Below are 17,074 nucleotides of genomic sequence, written 5' to 3'. Positions count from 1 at the left end.
TAATGGGGCATGCCATTAGATGCCCCGTTCCAACAAATTCGTGGCCAACATAGCAAATTTTAGAATTGAATTGCAACCATTTTTAGTGTTCACCAAGTTGATGAACAAAATGGCAAAGAATCTATTAAAGCTTGAGCAACAAGGGAGGCATTTATTGAATACAGTCATTATCTTGCCAAGCTTTTTATTCAGTATTGAGATCAGGGTTTGCAGTTTGGTCTTCCTCAGATACATGTTGCCCATTGATGGCATCATCCACAAACATGCTTGCTAAAGACGTCCAGCTCTACCTTTCCACCACCTATCTTAAACTCTCCATTGCCTTTCAGCTGTCAGACTGGTTGTTCGGCAACTATGACATATTCTTTACAACATCACTAACACACACAGTCTACAAGATGGCCTACAGTAGTCCACTAGGTGGAGCTCTATATTACAGCAACCAGTCTTGGATGAGTTGCAATCTTCTCCAGTTAAACATTGGGAAAACCAAAGCTATCTTCTTCGGTCCCTGCCACAAACTCTAAAGCCTTGACACTGATTCTATCCTCCTCTCTGGTCACTGTCTCAGGATGAACTAGACCATTCACAACCTTGGCATCCTGTTCAACCCCAAGCTGAGCTTCCAACCCTATATCCTCTACACAAAGACAGCCTACTATCACCTCCGTAACATCGCATGACTCTGCCCATGCCTCAGCTTATCTGTTGCTGAAACCTTCATCCATTACATTGCTCTCCTGGCTGGTCTCCCATCCTCCATGCTCTGAAAACATCACAATTCTGTCTCCCATATCCTGTCCTGCGCGAAGTCCTGCTCACCCATTACTTCTGTCCTTGTTGACCTACAGAGCTTCCTTGTCTCCTAACACCTCCAATTTAAAATTATCGTCATCATATTTAAACCTCTTAATTGCCTCGTCTCTCCCTATCTCTGTAACCTCCTCCAGCCTTGCGATACCGCCCCCTGCCCCACACCAAACTTGCTGTTCCTCTGACTCTCGCCTCTTCTGCATCCTACTAGATGGAGCAGTAATCCACGAGCGGAGCTCTATTACACTTCTCACTCCTTATTGAAGAAGTAATCATAATAAAATAATCATCATACATAACTTGCATGGTTATATACAAAAGATATTGGGCTGGACTTTCCATTATTATCGTTATTGCCCAAAAATGGGCGATATTTCCGGCATTTGTGGTTGTTTTATTTTTCAGGATCGCCTTTTTAATTTGGGCGATAGCCGTAGCGATGTATTCAGTCATGCAAGGCTGCGTCCATAGCAATGGCTGTTCTGCGCATGCGTATTTTTTTTCAGTCAATTAACTTTTCCCGCGATTCAGGAGGTCAGGGGTCACCTGCGCATGCTCAGCAGACAAAGGGAGGGAGAGAGAGGAGGAAGGTTGTATCGAGGCAATGGAGATGGAACATGAGGAGTCAGGAGAGAGTGATGTTAGGGAGGTTGCAGGGAGAAGGAGGGCAAAATCCTTTTCTGATGAAGTCAACAAAGCTCTGGTCCACGAGGTGGAGACTCGATGGGGTCAATTAACCAAGGGTGGGCATGGGAAACCTTGCCCCCCTTGGATATACCAGCGAATATGGGCGGACATTGCCGAAGTGGAAACTTCGGCAGCCCATGACGTGAGAGAGCCAAACCAGTGTCACAAGCGTTGGAACAGTCTGGTGGCATCTGCAAGAGTAAGTATTAAATTATTACATTTATAATTTTAATGATGCACTGATTCATTAATTTGAATGTAAATCTGCTGGACTGTAATTAAGCTGGGTAATCTTGGGTAGCATCCCTGTTAAGATTTGGACTGGAGTCAGAACCTGTGCCCCCAGGACTCTAACCCTGGGAGAGCAGGGCCCAGGACTCCAACCCTTGGAGGGAAGGTACTCCAGGAACCATTCCATGCAAATGTGCATTCATAATCTGGCTGAGATGCCTTAAACTGAATCGACAGTATTAATTATTATTTAAATGCTTTGATCGAAAATTGAGGCCAAAGGAATGACTGGAAACAGACAGACCACAAACACTCGGCACTTCTACCACTTTAGTTTTGAGGGAGAATTATTAAATTATATCGCTGCTTGTGTGCTGTGAGCAACTCTTTAACTTGGGCACCGTCTCCTTTTTGGTTAGGTTGGTGGATAGATGGGAGCACGACTAAGCACTGAGGGAGCCACTCAGCTTTGCCCAGACTGTGAGTCTCTCCGGCTGCTATCAGTCACACAGTGACCCAGTCTGGACTGGGGGAGAGCTGCCCTGGCTCACTGTCTGCCCTGGGACACTTGAGACATTAGCTCTGGCCACATGGAGGTCTCTGAGCACAGCCCAGGGACACGGTGCCCCCTCCCCTCATGGTTCTGTCATTGCCGAGCTCAACAGCGGTCCTGATTCTCACCTCGGGGACCTCCACCGATTGCAATAACCCGGCCCCCTCCCCTCAGGCGGCGAATGGCACGGCCCGTGAATGGGGCGTTTCCTGGGAATTGTACGCGAGGGTGTTGGTGACACACATTAGTTCCTAACCACGATCTTATTAAATTTCTTCTCTGAACGTAGATGGTATAACCATGCATTAATTTGCATACAAATTGTATTAGCATATAACATTAACGATGAATAACATGTGCGATGACTAATTGTGGATTACAATATCTGTGTGTTTCCGTAATAGTACCTAGGCAATTAGCTTATGCCATGCTCTTGTCACATTTGCAGAAGAAGCTATCTAAGAATCAGGTGGAGCAATGGCAAACCAGAGGAGGGCCTGCAGATCTTTTTCAGTTAACCAACCTGGAGGAGTATGTCTCAGTCCTTGTAGGGGCGCATAATCATTCTGCCACCCATGGTGGTGCAGATCCCGTTGTTGCGCCATGTGAGTAACGTGTAAACCAATGGTAATTTAAAGTAATTTAATGCCATTTGATTATAATATATGAATGATGTAATGTTATGCATACAGTTTCTGTACTCTTCTGTACTTTCATGTTAATTTTATGTAACATCTCTTGTTCATATTTATTGCAATAGTGTTGGTCCTCGTACATATGCCTGCACAGCGCAATCATTCTCATGTCTCCCCTTCTCTTCTGCTAACCTCAATTATGTTTTCCAGCTCCCCAGGGGCAACAGGAGGCCCCTGGAGCATCACCCCAATTGCTGCATATCATGCTGATCAGGGGAGAAGAAGATACAACCGAGGAGGAGGATGATGAGCCGGTTGATGAATCGGCACTACCTGCGGCCACGTCATCCTCAATGGATGAAGAAGCAGGGCCAAGCGGCTTGCAGCAGGGCACTCCGAGTGGTTCAGTGCCCACGTCGACCCCGCGGAGGTTGGGTCGGCGAGGTAGGCATGAGCAGCGACAGGCAGATGTGAACCAGGACATGGTGTCTCTGTCGAGGGCGAGCGTCGAACTTGGTCGAGAGCTCCTCCAAGCGATTGGTGGGTTGACTGGCAACATTGCCACACGATCTGCGTGAATCTCGGAGGACATGGGGCAGATGGTTGCGCGCAATGCGGCAAATGGCTGACCCTGTCGATGCCATGCGGCAGCCGATGGTTTTGGGATAAGGCACTGCACCCCATTGTGCCATACCACCAACAACGTCGACAGATGAAAGTCAGGAGGAAGCAGTTGCTTCTGACTTGGAAGATGTTTCTTTGGAAACGTCTTCTCCTGGGCCCCCTGAATTGAATCTGCCAACGTCACCCCCGCCCACCCCCCCCATCCCACAGCAGCAGCGCATGGGTTCATCGCGAGGCTGATTGTCCTCCCCGAGGTCCTTGTCCTCCTCCTCCTCTTCCACCTCCCCTCTCTCCTGAGGTGGACCAGCAGTCCCATCTGGCAATTGTTTTCTCCTGATAGCTCGGTAATGCAACATGCACAAACCAGAATGAACTCAGTGACCTGCTCAGGGTGGTGTTGTAGGTTGCCTCCTGAGTGGTTCAGGCATCTGAAGTGCTGCTTCAGCACTCCAATTGTCTTTTCAACGATATTGCGTGTAGCTATATGGCTTTTGTTGTAGCGCTTCTCAGCTTCTGTCTGAGTCTTTCGCAGGGGGGTCATGAGCCAGCTATCCTCCAGTATCCAACCGTGACCTTGTGGCTGACTGTTAAACAGGTCAGAGACAGTGCTCTCATGCAAGATGTGCACATCATGGATGCTCCTTGGAAAATTAGCATTTACTGCCATGATTATTTGCTTGTGGTCGACAACAAGCTGCACATTCAGGGAGTGAAATCCCTTTCGGTTACTGTAAACCTCTGCATCCTATAAAGGTGCTCGCAGGGCGATGTGCGTTCAGTGTATTATTCCCTGCACCTTGGGGAAGTTTTCTATTCTCGAGAACCCCAAAGCCCTCTCAATCTGTGCCTCCCTGGTCATAGGGAAGTTTATAAAGTCCATCCTGCGTGTGTAAAGGGCTTCAGTCACCTGTCGAATGCAGCAATGTGTGGCGTGCTGAAAGATGCAGCAAATGTCGCCAGCTGAGGCCTGAAAGGAGCCCAATGCACAGAAAGAAAGTACCGCAATAACCTTAACCTCAATGGAGAGTGCGGTCCTGATGATGCTGGTCGGCTGCAGATATCCCTTAATGAGCAGGTATATCTCACTGATGACCTCCTTTCGGAAGTGCAGCCTTCTAATGCATGTGCTATCGGACAAGTCCAGGCATGATCGCTTATCCCTGTAAATGCATTGGGTGTATGGTCTCCTCCTCCTCAGCAGTCTGCCACCTCTTTGATTGGGCACATAATGCTCTTCAATGAACCTTCTCCCATCTTTATTCTGCAGCATGTGAGTAGTCATCAATACTGGTTGAGAAATTACAGGCCCCATTACTATAAATCACTATAAATGCCCTAATCTGTCTTCCAAAATGCTTAAATTGTCCTCAACAAGCATAATATAAACTCAAAATTGACCACTATGTGATTAGATGATTGGCAAGATTCTAAAACGGCCTTAAAATCACTTTCAAATTACTTCAATGCTCCCATCAACTTGAAGCAGTCTTTTATTAACAAACAGTGTCCATACTGGTGGGTTGTCAGGAGAGTGCAGCTTTTCTTGAGCGTTTTTTCGGGCGAGCGATCATTTGGGCGTAACATGGGCGAAATGCCGAAAATAGCGCTCGGCGATAATCTGGGCTTATTTAGCCATATTTACAAATCAAACTTAACTACTGTTTTTCTGTTTCGAAGAGGATACCTTCGCTTTCAAACAGAACTTTCCAAACTTGGTGTCGAACTTAGACTCATTCTAGGCTGAGCCTGAGGAGAGTTTGTCTCCAAGGGCAACCCTAATCTACATTTGACTCTCTGCAACTTCAGATTGCTGGTCTGCCTGACTCTGACTCAGACTTAAACTCCGACTTTCTCTTGGACTTGTTTCTGGTACATCTGATGTAGGATTTGCTACTGGTACACCACTTGTAACAAGACTATCTGACTCAGCAGAAATAATCGAATCATTCCAACTTTCAACTCCTTCCATGTCTGTAGGTAAAATATGATCAATGTGAACAAACCTAACCTGGCCATGGTCAAACATCTTGACTAAATATGTGCGAGGACCATATATCTTCACTACTCTTCCTGGTAACCACTTTAACCATTTATAGTGATGGTTCTTCACTCTAACCTGATTCAAATTCAGACGTCTCTACCTCTATCATGATTCTCTTTCTGTCTTATTTGTTTCTCTTCTACAGACTGTGCCAAGTTTGGCTTTAACAATGAGAACCTGGTTCATGGCTGCCGTTTTGGAGCAACAACTCTGCTGGTGTTTTACCAGTAGTTGTATGAGGAGTATTACGATAAGTAATTAGAAAATTGGCCAATTTGTGGTCCAACGACAACTGCTGTTTCTTTGGATTTGGATCCAACATTTACTTGATGGATGGCATGTTTTACAATTTGTACTGTGTGTTCTGCTGCACCATTTGAAGTAGGTTGGTATGGTGGAACCTTGGTATGTTTCACACCATTTCTGCTCATGAACTGTGCAAATTCTTCTGAACAAAATTGCGGCAATCAATGGCTATCAATCACAATGAACAATTGTTGTCTCTCTAGCTCAGCAAAATCTAGATGTAACCTTTGACACAACCTGGGAGACCATTTCCATGGCTATAATGGTGGTTTTGTGCTCACTGACTGATATGTGGTACACTGACTAATGATGTACTCTATGAGCTAGATTTTACAATTTTGTGCAGATCGCCCAAAAATGGGCGTTATTTCCGGCGTGGGCGGTAAAAATGGGTTTTCAGATCGCCGGCTTGTCACTCATTCTCAAAGCCCCTAGTCTCCATTTTTGAAATTGGACGTGACCGTGAGCGATATGAAATGGGCGGTAGTGTTAAATCTCTCTGACCTTTTGCCGGGCGTTTTTTTGGGTGAGCGATATTGTGGGCGATGTGTGCGCGAGGTGATGAAAGTGACGCTGGCGATTTCCTAGGCATTAGTTTTGGCAAATATGATCTTTATGACAAAATAAAGTGGGCAGTCGGTATTATAGAATCTCAGCGTTAATTCTGTGCGGAAACTAACGCTGGCCGATATTATGGGCATTGACTTTGCCCACTCTGATGATTCCGCCCAAAAAAAGTGGGCGGGCAGTATTATTTTTTCCGGGCGTTACGCACATGGGGAAAGTAATGCTCGGCGATAAGTGCCCCCAAAATGGTCCTCAGTTTTCATTTTGTGACTAAATGTGCGATATATGGGCGTTATACGTCATTTCAGCGGTAAAATGGGTGTTAAGTGGGCGTTATGCATGCAAAAAAAGTGGAAAATCTAGCCCTATATCTTTGTCTAGATCTGGCCACCATAAGTAACTGCGTACAAAATTCTTGATCAAGCACATTCTCAGGTGCTGCTCATGAAGATCTCCTAACAATTTGGATCTGAACTTATTTGGAATAACTACTCTTGCACCCCATATGATACAATCTTTATCCACTGTTAATTCATTCCTATGAACTAAGTATGGATGAATAACTTTCTCTGATACCTGATTTGGCCAGCCATTTGTTATGTAATCATACATCTTTTACATAACTGGGTCACACTTGATTGCTCTACCAATCTCTTCAGCTGTGACTGGCAGCTCATCAATGTATGAAAAATAGAACATTTCTTCTACCTTAAAGATAATGTCCTCAGTTTCTAGTCTTTTGAATTCTTCCTCAACTTTCTCCTTGAGTGCGTATGGTATGGGACATGGCTTGTAGTAAACTGGTCTTGCGTCCTTCTGTACTTTGATACTCGCCTTGAAGTCTTGGATCGGACTGCCTGTTTCACGGAACACCTTCGGATATTGCTTGATGACATCATCCTTCAACGCAAATCTCGTTTCAACACGAAAAATCTCATTCTAATCTAACTTCACTGATCCCAACTAAATTCTACCTATTAAGGCAGGCTTGCCTCCTGCCGCTACTAAGAAAGGCAAGCTCTGAAACTGATCCTTGTATTTAATCGGTATGGTGATACGTCCTGCTACAGTGATTTGATCTCCTGAATAGTCTCAAAACTCTATCGTCGATTTCTCCATCGGAAAATCACTCAACTTGTCGAGATATAGCAATTCTGCTACCACGCTCGCGGATGCACCAGTGTTGATTTCCATGGGTATGCTAGTTCCTGCAACGTCTACTTGGATGAAGATACTTCGTGAATTGCTGTCAGATAGTCTTGTGCTCCTGATGACATGCAGCTCCAGAACCTCCTTGACCTGTTGCTTCTCTTCAATGGTATTTAGTCTCTGGTGATTTTTACTGAAAGCATTGAAATTAGTTTACTCTTCAGTTGGCATGCCTTTGCAAGATGTCCAGTTTTCTTATAGCAGAAACGCTCTGCCTTCACATATGGACACCTTTGAGCAATGTGTTGTCCCAGACATCAATAGCACAACTTCAATGCGCTGTTACCTTGTTCAGTTACTGAGGCCTTGAGGTCCAACTGCCTTTTACTTTTAACCTCCAGGCAATTCACCTCGGTTGTCTGATGACTGGAAATGGCACGAAATTCTTGGGAGTACTGGTCGGCCATGTCCATCGAGCTGTGTGACAAGCTAAATCAAAAGTCAAGTTAGGAGCTGTCAACAACTTTTTTCTGATTGCTTCATTTTTCATCCCACAAACAAAACGGCCACGCAATGCTTGGTCCTGAAAATTTTCGAAATGGCAGTGAATGGATAGCTTTTTTAAAGCTACAATGTACTCACTGATACTCTCATCATGTAATTGATCTCGTGTTCCAAAATGGTAACTTTCAGCAATTTCCAGGGGCTCAGGATTGTGGTGTTGTTCTAACTTGGTCACAATCTCCGTCAGTGGTGTGACCTTCAGCTTGATGGGAACAAGTAAATTCTTCAGGGTTTCATACACCTCAGAGCCTGCTTCAGTCAATAATATAGCCCTTTTTCTTTCTAACACCACCTGGTTACAGTTTTCATCATCGGGGACTTCCACAATATTATTCGCGGTGAAAAACATTTCTAGTCATTCCACATATGTTCCAGAAGTCTCTCGGTCGCAATGGAACTCACCCAAGGACCCTATTATTCTGATAGGTGCGGCCATCTGGACTCTTCAATTCAGCCAAGTGTGCTTGTAATTTACCTTGGATTTAGCTGTGCTGCAAAACAAAGAACCTCTCAAAGTCTTTCTCTTGTTTGGCAGGAACATCCACAACAAAAATATCAGCTAGTCTTACGTCACCAATGTGATATATTCTTTACGAGATCACTAACACACACAGTCTACAAGATGGCTCCAATACATCCTGTGACTTTTATTGTATTTACATAAGCAGTTGCATTACCACACTTGGATGAGTTGCAATCTTCTCCAGTTAAACATTGGGAAAACCAAAGCCATCTTCTTCAGTCCCTACCACAAACTCTATACCCTTGACACTGATTCTATCCTCTTCCCTGGTCACTGTCTCAGAATGAACGAGACCATTCACAGTCTTGACATTCTGTTCAACCCCAAGCTGAGCTTCCAACCCCATATCTCTACACAAAGACAGCCTACTACCACCTCCAAAACATCGCCCGATTCTGCCCATGCCTCAGCCTGTTTGTTGTTGAAACCGTCATCCATTACATTGCTCTCCTGGCTGGTCTCCCATCCTCCATGTTCTGAAAACATCACAATTCTGTCTCTCATATCCTGTCCTGCACTAATTCCTGCTCACCCATTACTTCTGATCTTGTTGACCTACAGAAGTTCCTGGTCTCCTAACACCTCTGATTTAAAATTCTCATCCTCATATTTAAACCTTTTAATTGCCTCATCTCTCCCTATCTCTGTAACCGTCTCCAGCCTTGCAATACCGCAACCAACCCCTCCCCACCCGCCACCCCCACCAAACCCTCTGACTCTTGACTCTTCTGCATCCTGCCCTCCTTTCGCCCTACCATTGGTGGCTGCGCCTTCAGACATCAGGCCCCCACACTCTGGAATTCCCTTCCTAATCCACTCCACTCCTCCTTTAAGAACCTCCTTAAGCATACTGGGCTCAGTACTGGGTCCCTTGCATTTTGTGGTATATATCAACGATTTAGATTTGATTATAGGGAATATGATTAAGAAGTTTGCCGACGACACTAAAATTGGCTGTGGTTGATAATGAAGAGGAAAGTCACGGGCTGCAGAAGGATATTAATCTGCTGGTCAGGTAGGCAGAGCAGTGGCAAATTGAATTTAATTCAGAGAAGTGTGAAATAATGCACCATGGGAGGACTAATAAGGAAAGGGTACAGAGAGAATGCAGAGGAGATTTACTAGGATGCAGCCTGGAATGGAGAATCTTAGTTATGAGGACAGATTGGATAGGCTGGGTTTATTCTCATTGGAACAGAAGAGGTTGAGAGGAGACCTCATTGAGGTGTACAAAATATGGAGTGGCCTGGACATAGTGGATAGTAAGAGCCTATTTCCATTGGTGGAGGGGTCTGTTACAAGAGGGCATAGTTTTAAGGTGGTTAGTGGAAGGTTTAGAGGGGATTGGGAGGGGCGGGGGGGACTTCTTTACGCAGAAGGTTGTGGGGATCTGGAACTCACTCCCTGGAAGAGTGGAGGACGCAGAAACCCTCACCACTTTTAAGAGATGGTTGGATGGGCAATTAAAGTGACGTAACCTGCAGAGTTACGTATCTAGAGCTGATAATTGGGATTAGACTGGATAACCTCTTGTTGGCTGGCGCAGATATAATGGTAAGCATTGCAGGGAATCGAATATGGCCATGGTGATCTCCTGAACAAGTTTCGATCGCCTGGATGGATCGGAGACGAATTTTCCCAGATTTTGTTTCCCTAAATTGGCCTGGGTTTTTATCTGGTTTTTGCCTCTCCCAAGAGATCACATGGCTCCGGTTGGGGTGGAGTGTAGACTGTTTCAGTGTAAAGGTGTCGCAGTTGTGTGGGGCAGACTGGTTGGGCTGGGTGCTCTTTACCTTTCCGCCATTGTTCATTGTTCATATGTTTATATCTAAAGATAAGGGGTAAGCCATTTAGGACCGAGATGAGGAGAAACTTCTTCACTCAGAGAGTTGTTAACCTGTGGAATTCCCTACCGCAGAAAGTTGTTGAGGCCAGTTCATTAGATATATTCAAGAGAGAGTTAGATATGGCCCTTACGGCTAAAGGGATCAAGGGCTATGGAGAGAAAGTGGGAAAGGGGTACTGAGGTGAATGATCAGCCATGATCTTATTGAATGGTGGTGCAGGCTTGAAGGGCCGAATGGCCTACTCCTGCACCTATTTTCTAAGTTTCTATGGGGCCCAAGTTTCCACACGATAAAAAACGGGCGCCCCTCCGAGCTGGGCGCCCGTTTTTCGCGCCTAAAATGGCGCCGGAAAAAAAACTCGCGATTCTGGAGAGCCCTGCAGCTCCTTGTCTGTTTGGCGGGGCGCCCAGGGGGCACCGATTTTGTAAGTGGGAAGGGGCGGGTACTATTTAAATTAGTTTTTTTCCTGCCGGCTACCCTGCCCGTGCGCGTTGGAGTGTTCGCGCACGCGCAGTGTGAAGGAAACATTGGCACTCGGCCATTTTTGTAGTTCTTTGTAGCTGTTTAATTTTTGAACATTTTTTAATAAAACCACATTGCCCTTCCATGATCAGCACTGAGGCTTCCTGCAGCCTTCTCACTGTCTCCTTCCCGCCCGCCGTCTGGAACGGCTTCCTCCCCCCCCCCCCCCCCCCCGCTGCGTTCGGTCGATCGGGCCCGCACTCCCTCCCTCCCTCCCTCCCACCGTCTGGAACGTCTTCCTCCCCCCCCCCCCCCCACCCCCCCGCTGCGGTCGGTCAGGCCCGCACCTCCCTCCCTCCCTCCCTCCCGCCGTCTGGAATGTCTTCCTCCTCCCCCCCTGCCGTTGGGAATGAACGAACAAACTTGTGAGGCTGGCTGAAGCACTTTCATACACAGGTAGGAAGATGGTTTATTTAATCTTTTCTTTGCTTATAAATGTTTATTCAGTTTGGATTTATTTGTATAATATTTGTATAAGTATAAATAAGGATTTATTGTAGAATTTAATGACTTCCCTTCCCCCCCCTCCCTGCCCCCCCACCTCGTTCTGGACACCTATTTTGTAACCTGCGCCTGATTTTTTAATGTGTAGAACAGGTTTTTTCAGTTCTACAAAAATCTTCACTTGCTCCATTCTAAGTTAGTTTGGAGTACGTTTTCACTGTGGAAACTTTGAAATCAGGCGTCAGTTGCCGGACACGCCCCCTTTTGAAGAAAAAATTCTGTTCCAAAGTAGAACTGTTCTACCTGACTAGAACTGCAGAAAAAAAAATGTGAAGAATTGCGATTTCTAAGATAGTCCGTTCTCCACCAGTTGCTCCTAAAAATCAGGCGCAAATCATGTGGAAACTTAGGCCCTTGGTTTCTATATGTAAACTTCAGGACTGCTGACAGAGGGCCGTGCGGCTCTTTGTCGGCCGGCGCGGACACGCTCGGACGAAATGGCCTCCTTCTGCGCTGTAAATTTCGATGTTTCTATACCTCTTTGACCAAGACTCCAATACAATGTTTTCCTCAGAACAACATTCATGAATCATTTTACAATGAAAACACCGATTAAAACATCAAGCTGCTTTTTGCTGTCATTTTTGAGCAGAGAATTTTTTTTGCCTTGACCTTTTAAAGTAAGATCCAAATACATCTGACTGTTGTGACAAGAAACCAATTTGCACAAAATGTTTGTGTAGAGGATTGACAAAGAACATAAACTTACTCTTAAAAATGTAATCAGATTGTACAAAAGAAAATGGTTTCAATTAATAGAATTGGAAAAACCTTCTGGATAAGTGGAAGGTAACAAAATCAGATGTGTGAGTAATATTTAGATCAATTGAATTCGATTGGAAAAAGTAACAAATGAGAATGCAAAATATACAATAAATCTAAATAAAGAAGCATACTCCTGTGATCTAGTGGTGCCTTGTGTTGGCTCATTAACATGGTGCACAATGGAGGGATAGAACAGAGAAGGAACCAGGGAGATACTTCTCCAAAGAAAAGGAGGGCAAGTACATTTGTGCTAATCTCACATGGCTCCTGGAGGCTAACTGAGGAGAATCATTGGTAAAGAAGCTGGTAGAAGATTTTTTAAAATTTGTTCATGGGATTTGAGCATCGCTGGGAAGGCCAGTATCTATTACCCATCCCGAATTGCCCTCGAGAAGGTGGTGGTGAGCCACCTTCTTGAACTGCTGCAGTCCGTATGGTAAAGGTCCTCTCATAGTGCTGCTCGGGAGTTCTAGGATTTTGATCCAGCGCCGATGAAGGAACAGCGATATATTTCCAAGTCACGATGGAGTATGTCTTGGAGGGAAACTTGAAGTTGATGGTATTCCCATGCACCTGCTGCTCTTGTACTTCTAGGTGGTGGAGGTTGCAGGTTTGAACATAAGAATTAGGAGCAGGAGTAGGCCATTCGGGCCCCTCGAGCCTGCTCCACCATTCAATAAGATCATGGCTAATCTTCTACCTCAACTCCACTTTCCTGCACTATCCCCATATCCCTTGATTCCCTTAATATACAAAAATATATTGATCTCTCTCTTGAATAAACTCAATAACTGAGCCTCCACAGCCCTCTGGGGTAGAGAATTCCAAAGATTCACCACCCTTAAAGTGAAGAAATTTCTCTTCATTTCAGTCCTAAATAGCCGACCCTTATTCTGAGACTGTGACCCCTGGTTCTCGACTCCCCAGCCAGAGGAAACATCTTCCCTGCATCTACCCTATCAAGCTCTGTAACAATTGTGTATGTTTCAATGAGATCACCTCTCATTCTTCTAAACTCTAGAGAATATAGGCCTAGTCTACTCAATCTCTCCTCATACGTCAATCCCCTCATCCCAAGAATCAGTCTGGTGAACCTTCGTTGCACTCCTTCTATGGCAAGTACATCCTTCCTTAGGTAAGGAGACCAAAACTGTACACAATACTCCAGGTGCGGCCTCACCAGGGCTCTATATAATTGCAGTAAGTGGTCTTTACTCTTATACTCAAATCCTCTTGTAATAAAGGCCAAAATACCATTTGCTTTCTTAATTGCTTGCTATACATGCATGTTAATGTTTAATGATTCGTGTACAAGGACACGAATCTTCTACCTCAGGCCCCTCTGAAAACCAACATTTCCCAATCTCTCGTCATTTAGAAAATACTCTACTTTTCTATTTTTCCTAACAAAGTGGGAAGTGGTGTCGAAGAAGCCTTGACGAGTTGATGCAATGCATCTTGTAGATAGTACACACTGCAGCCATGGTGCGCCGGTGCTGGAGGGAGTGAATGTTTAAGATGGTGGATGGGATCCACCAATCAAGCGGGAGGCTTTGTCCTGGATGGTGTCGAGCTTCGTGGGTGTAGTTGGAGCTGCACTCATCCAGGCAAGTGGAGAGTATTCCATCACACTCCTGACACTCGCCACAGAATACCCAGCCTCTGTCCTGCTCTTGTTGCCACAGTATTTATGTGACTGGTCCAGTTAAATTTCTGGTCAATGCTGCCCCCCAGGATGTTGATGGTGAGGGATTCAGCGATGGTAATTGTGTTGAATGTCAAGGGGCGGTGGTCAGACTCTCACTTGTTGGAAATGGTTATTGCCTGGCACTTGTGTGGCACGAATATTACTTGCTACTTATCAGCCCATGGCTGAATATCATCCAGATCTTGCTGCATTCGGGCGTGGACTGCTTCATTTTCTGAGGAGTTGCGAATGGAAATCAACACTGTGCAATCATCAACAAACATCTCCACTTTTGAAACTATGCTGGAAGGAAGGTCATTGATGAAACAGCTGAAAACGGTTGGGCCTAGGATACTGCTCTGAGGAACTCCTGCAGCGATCTCCTTTGTGCTAGTTATGGAGAGTTTTCCCTTGATTCTCATGGACTTCAATTTTACTAGGGCCCCTTGATGCCACACTCAGTCAAATGCTGCCTGTCAAGGGCAGTTACAATCACCTTACCTCTGGAATTCAGCTCTTTTGTCCATGTTTGGACCAAGGCTGTAATGAGGTCTGGGGCCGAGTGGTCCTGGTGGAACCCAAACTGAGCATCGGTGAGCAGGTTATTGGTGAGTAAGTGTCGCTTGATAGCACTGTTGACGACACCTGCCATCACTTTGCTGATGATTGAGAGTAGACTGATGGGGTGGTAATTGGCCGGATTGGATTTGTCCTGCTTTTTGTGGACAGGACATAACTAGATAATTTTACACATTGTTATGTAGATGCCAGTGTTGTAGCTGTACTGGAACAGCTTGGCTAGAGGCGTGGCTAGTTCTGGAGCACAATCTTCATCACGGCAGCTGGGATGTTGCCGGGGCCCATAGCCTTCGTTGTATCCCATGTGCTCAGTCATTTCTTGATATCACGTGGTGTGAATTGAATTGGCTGAAGACTGGCTTCTGTGATGATCAGGACCTCAGGCGGAGGCCAAGATGGATCATCCACTCGGCACTTCTGGCTGAAGATGGTTCAGCATTGTCTTTTGTACTCACTTGCTGGGCTCCGCCATCACTAAGGATAGGGATGTTCATGGAGGCTCCTTTTCCTGTTAGTTGTTTAATTGTCTACTACCATTCACGGCCAGATGAGGCAGGACTGCAGAGCTTTGATCTGATCCGATGGTTGTGGGATCACTTAGGCCTTTCTATAGCATACTGTTTCCACTGTTTAGCATGTATATAGTCCTGTGTTGTAGCTTCACCAAGTTGGCACTTCATTTTTAGATATGCCTGGTACTGCTCCTGGCATGCTCTTCTACACTCCTCATTGAACCAGAGTTGGTCCCCTGGCTTGAGTGTAATGGTAAAGTGAGGGATATGCCAGGCCATGAGGTTACAGATTGTGTGAAATACAATTCTGCTGCTGCTGATTGCCCACAGTGCCTCATGGAGGCACAGTTTTGAGCTGCTAGATCTGTTCTGAATCTATCTCATTTTGCATGGTGGAGAGTATCCTCAGTGTGAAGATGGGACTTCTTCTCCACAAGGACTGCAGTGGTCACTGCTACCAATGCTGTCATGGACAGATGTATCAGCGACAGGTAGATTGGTGAGGACAAGGTCAAATAGGTTTTTCCCTCATATTGGTTCTCTCACCACCTATCGCAGGCCCAATCTGGCAACTATGTCCTTCAGGATTTGGCCAGCTCGATCAGTAGTGGTGCTACCAAGCCGCTCTTGATGATGGACTTGGAAGTAGCTCACCCACATTACGTTCTGTGCCCTTGCTACCCTCCGTGCTTCTTTCAAATGGTGTTCAACATGGAGAAGTACTGATTCATCAGCTGAGGGATATGGCTGATAAGGATATGAGTAGGTTAACCTGATGTTTCAAATTCAGGTGAGTCATGGATACCCTCTCACGTTCACTGGAATCAGTTGCTTCCTTAAGTGGTCTGAGAAATATTGCTTCTGTAGGAGATGACTGCCCGATATCTACTGATACAATAGCATAACCCAGGGATGTAACAATGGCAACCCCTTCTTATCAGGACTGAATCCTTGTCTAATATTCCTCCAAAGGTAGACCAAGCAAACACTTGATGAGACGAGACTTGATACAAGTTGTTAAGCTACTTTATCTCCCATTATGTGAATATACAGAACAGCTATAATCAGATTCACTTACTTCCAACAGTTAAAATTTGTCTCTGCTGAATCATCATCATCATAGGCAGTCCCTCAGAATCGAGGAAGACCTGCTTTCACTCCCAAAGTGAGTTATTTGGTGGCTGAACAGTCTAATACGAGAGCCACAGACTCTTTTACAGGTGAGACAGACATTCGTCGAGGGAAGGGGTGGGTGGGGAACGGTTTGCTGTGCGCTCCTTCTGCTGCCTGCGCTTGATCTCTTCATGTTGAGACGCGAAGAGCTCAACGCCCTCCCGGATGCACTTTCTCCACCTCGGGCGGTCTTCGGCCAGGGTCTCCCAGGTGTCAGTGGTGATGTCACACTTTATCAGGGAGGCTTTGAGAGTGTCCTTGTAACATTTCCGTTGCGCACCTTTGGCTCATTTACTGTGAAGGAGCTCTGCATAAAACATGTGCTTAGGGAATCTCGTATCTGGCATGCGAAGCTGATCGAGTGTGGTCAGTGTTTCAATACTGGGGATGTTAGCCTGGTCGAGGACACTGATGTTGGTGAGCCTGTCCTCCCAGGGGATTTGCAGGATCTTGCGGAGACATCATTGGTGATATATCTCCAGTGACTTGAGGTGTCTTCTACACATCGTCCATGCCTCAGATCCACACAAGAGGGTGGGTATTACTACAGCCCTGTAGACCATGAGCTTGGTGGTAGATTTGAGGGCCTGGTCTTCAAACACTCTTTTCCTCAGGCGGCCAAAGGCTGCACTGGCGCACTGGAGGTGATGTTGAATCTCCGCATCAATGTCTGCCTTTGTTGATAAGAGGCTTCCGAGATATGGGAAATGGTCCACGTTGTCGAGGGCTGCGCCGTGGATCTTGATGATTGGAGGGCAGCGCTGTGCAGCGGTGACAGGCTGGTGGAGGACC

General features: G+C 45.8%; 1 protein-coding gene across 2 annotated transcripts in view; it reads right to left on the bottom strand.

The window, feature by feature from the left end:
* The window catches only part of glis3 (GLIS family zinc finger 3), a 938,847-nt gene that overhangs the window by 318,362 nt on the left and 603,411 nt on the right, over positions 1 to 17,074 (bottom strand). The window lies entirely within an intron of this gene.

This window comes from Pristiophorus japonicus, chromosome 1, assembly GCF_044704955.1.
Source record: "Pristiophorus japonicus isolate sPriJap1 chromosome 1, sPriJap1.hap1, whole genome shotgun sequence".
Lineage (NCBI taxonomy): Eukaryota > Metazoa > Chordata > Chondrichthyes > Pristiophoridae > Pristiophorus > Pristiophorus japonicus.
This window is presented reverse-complemented; position numbering and strand designations above follow the sequence as displayed.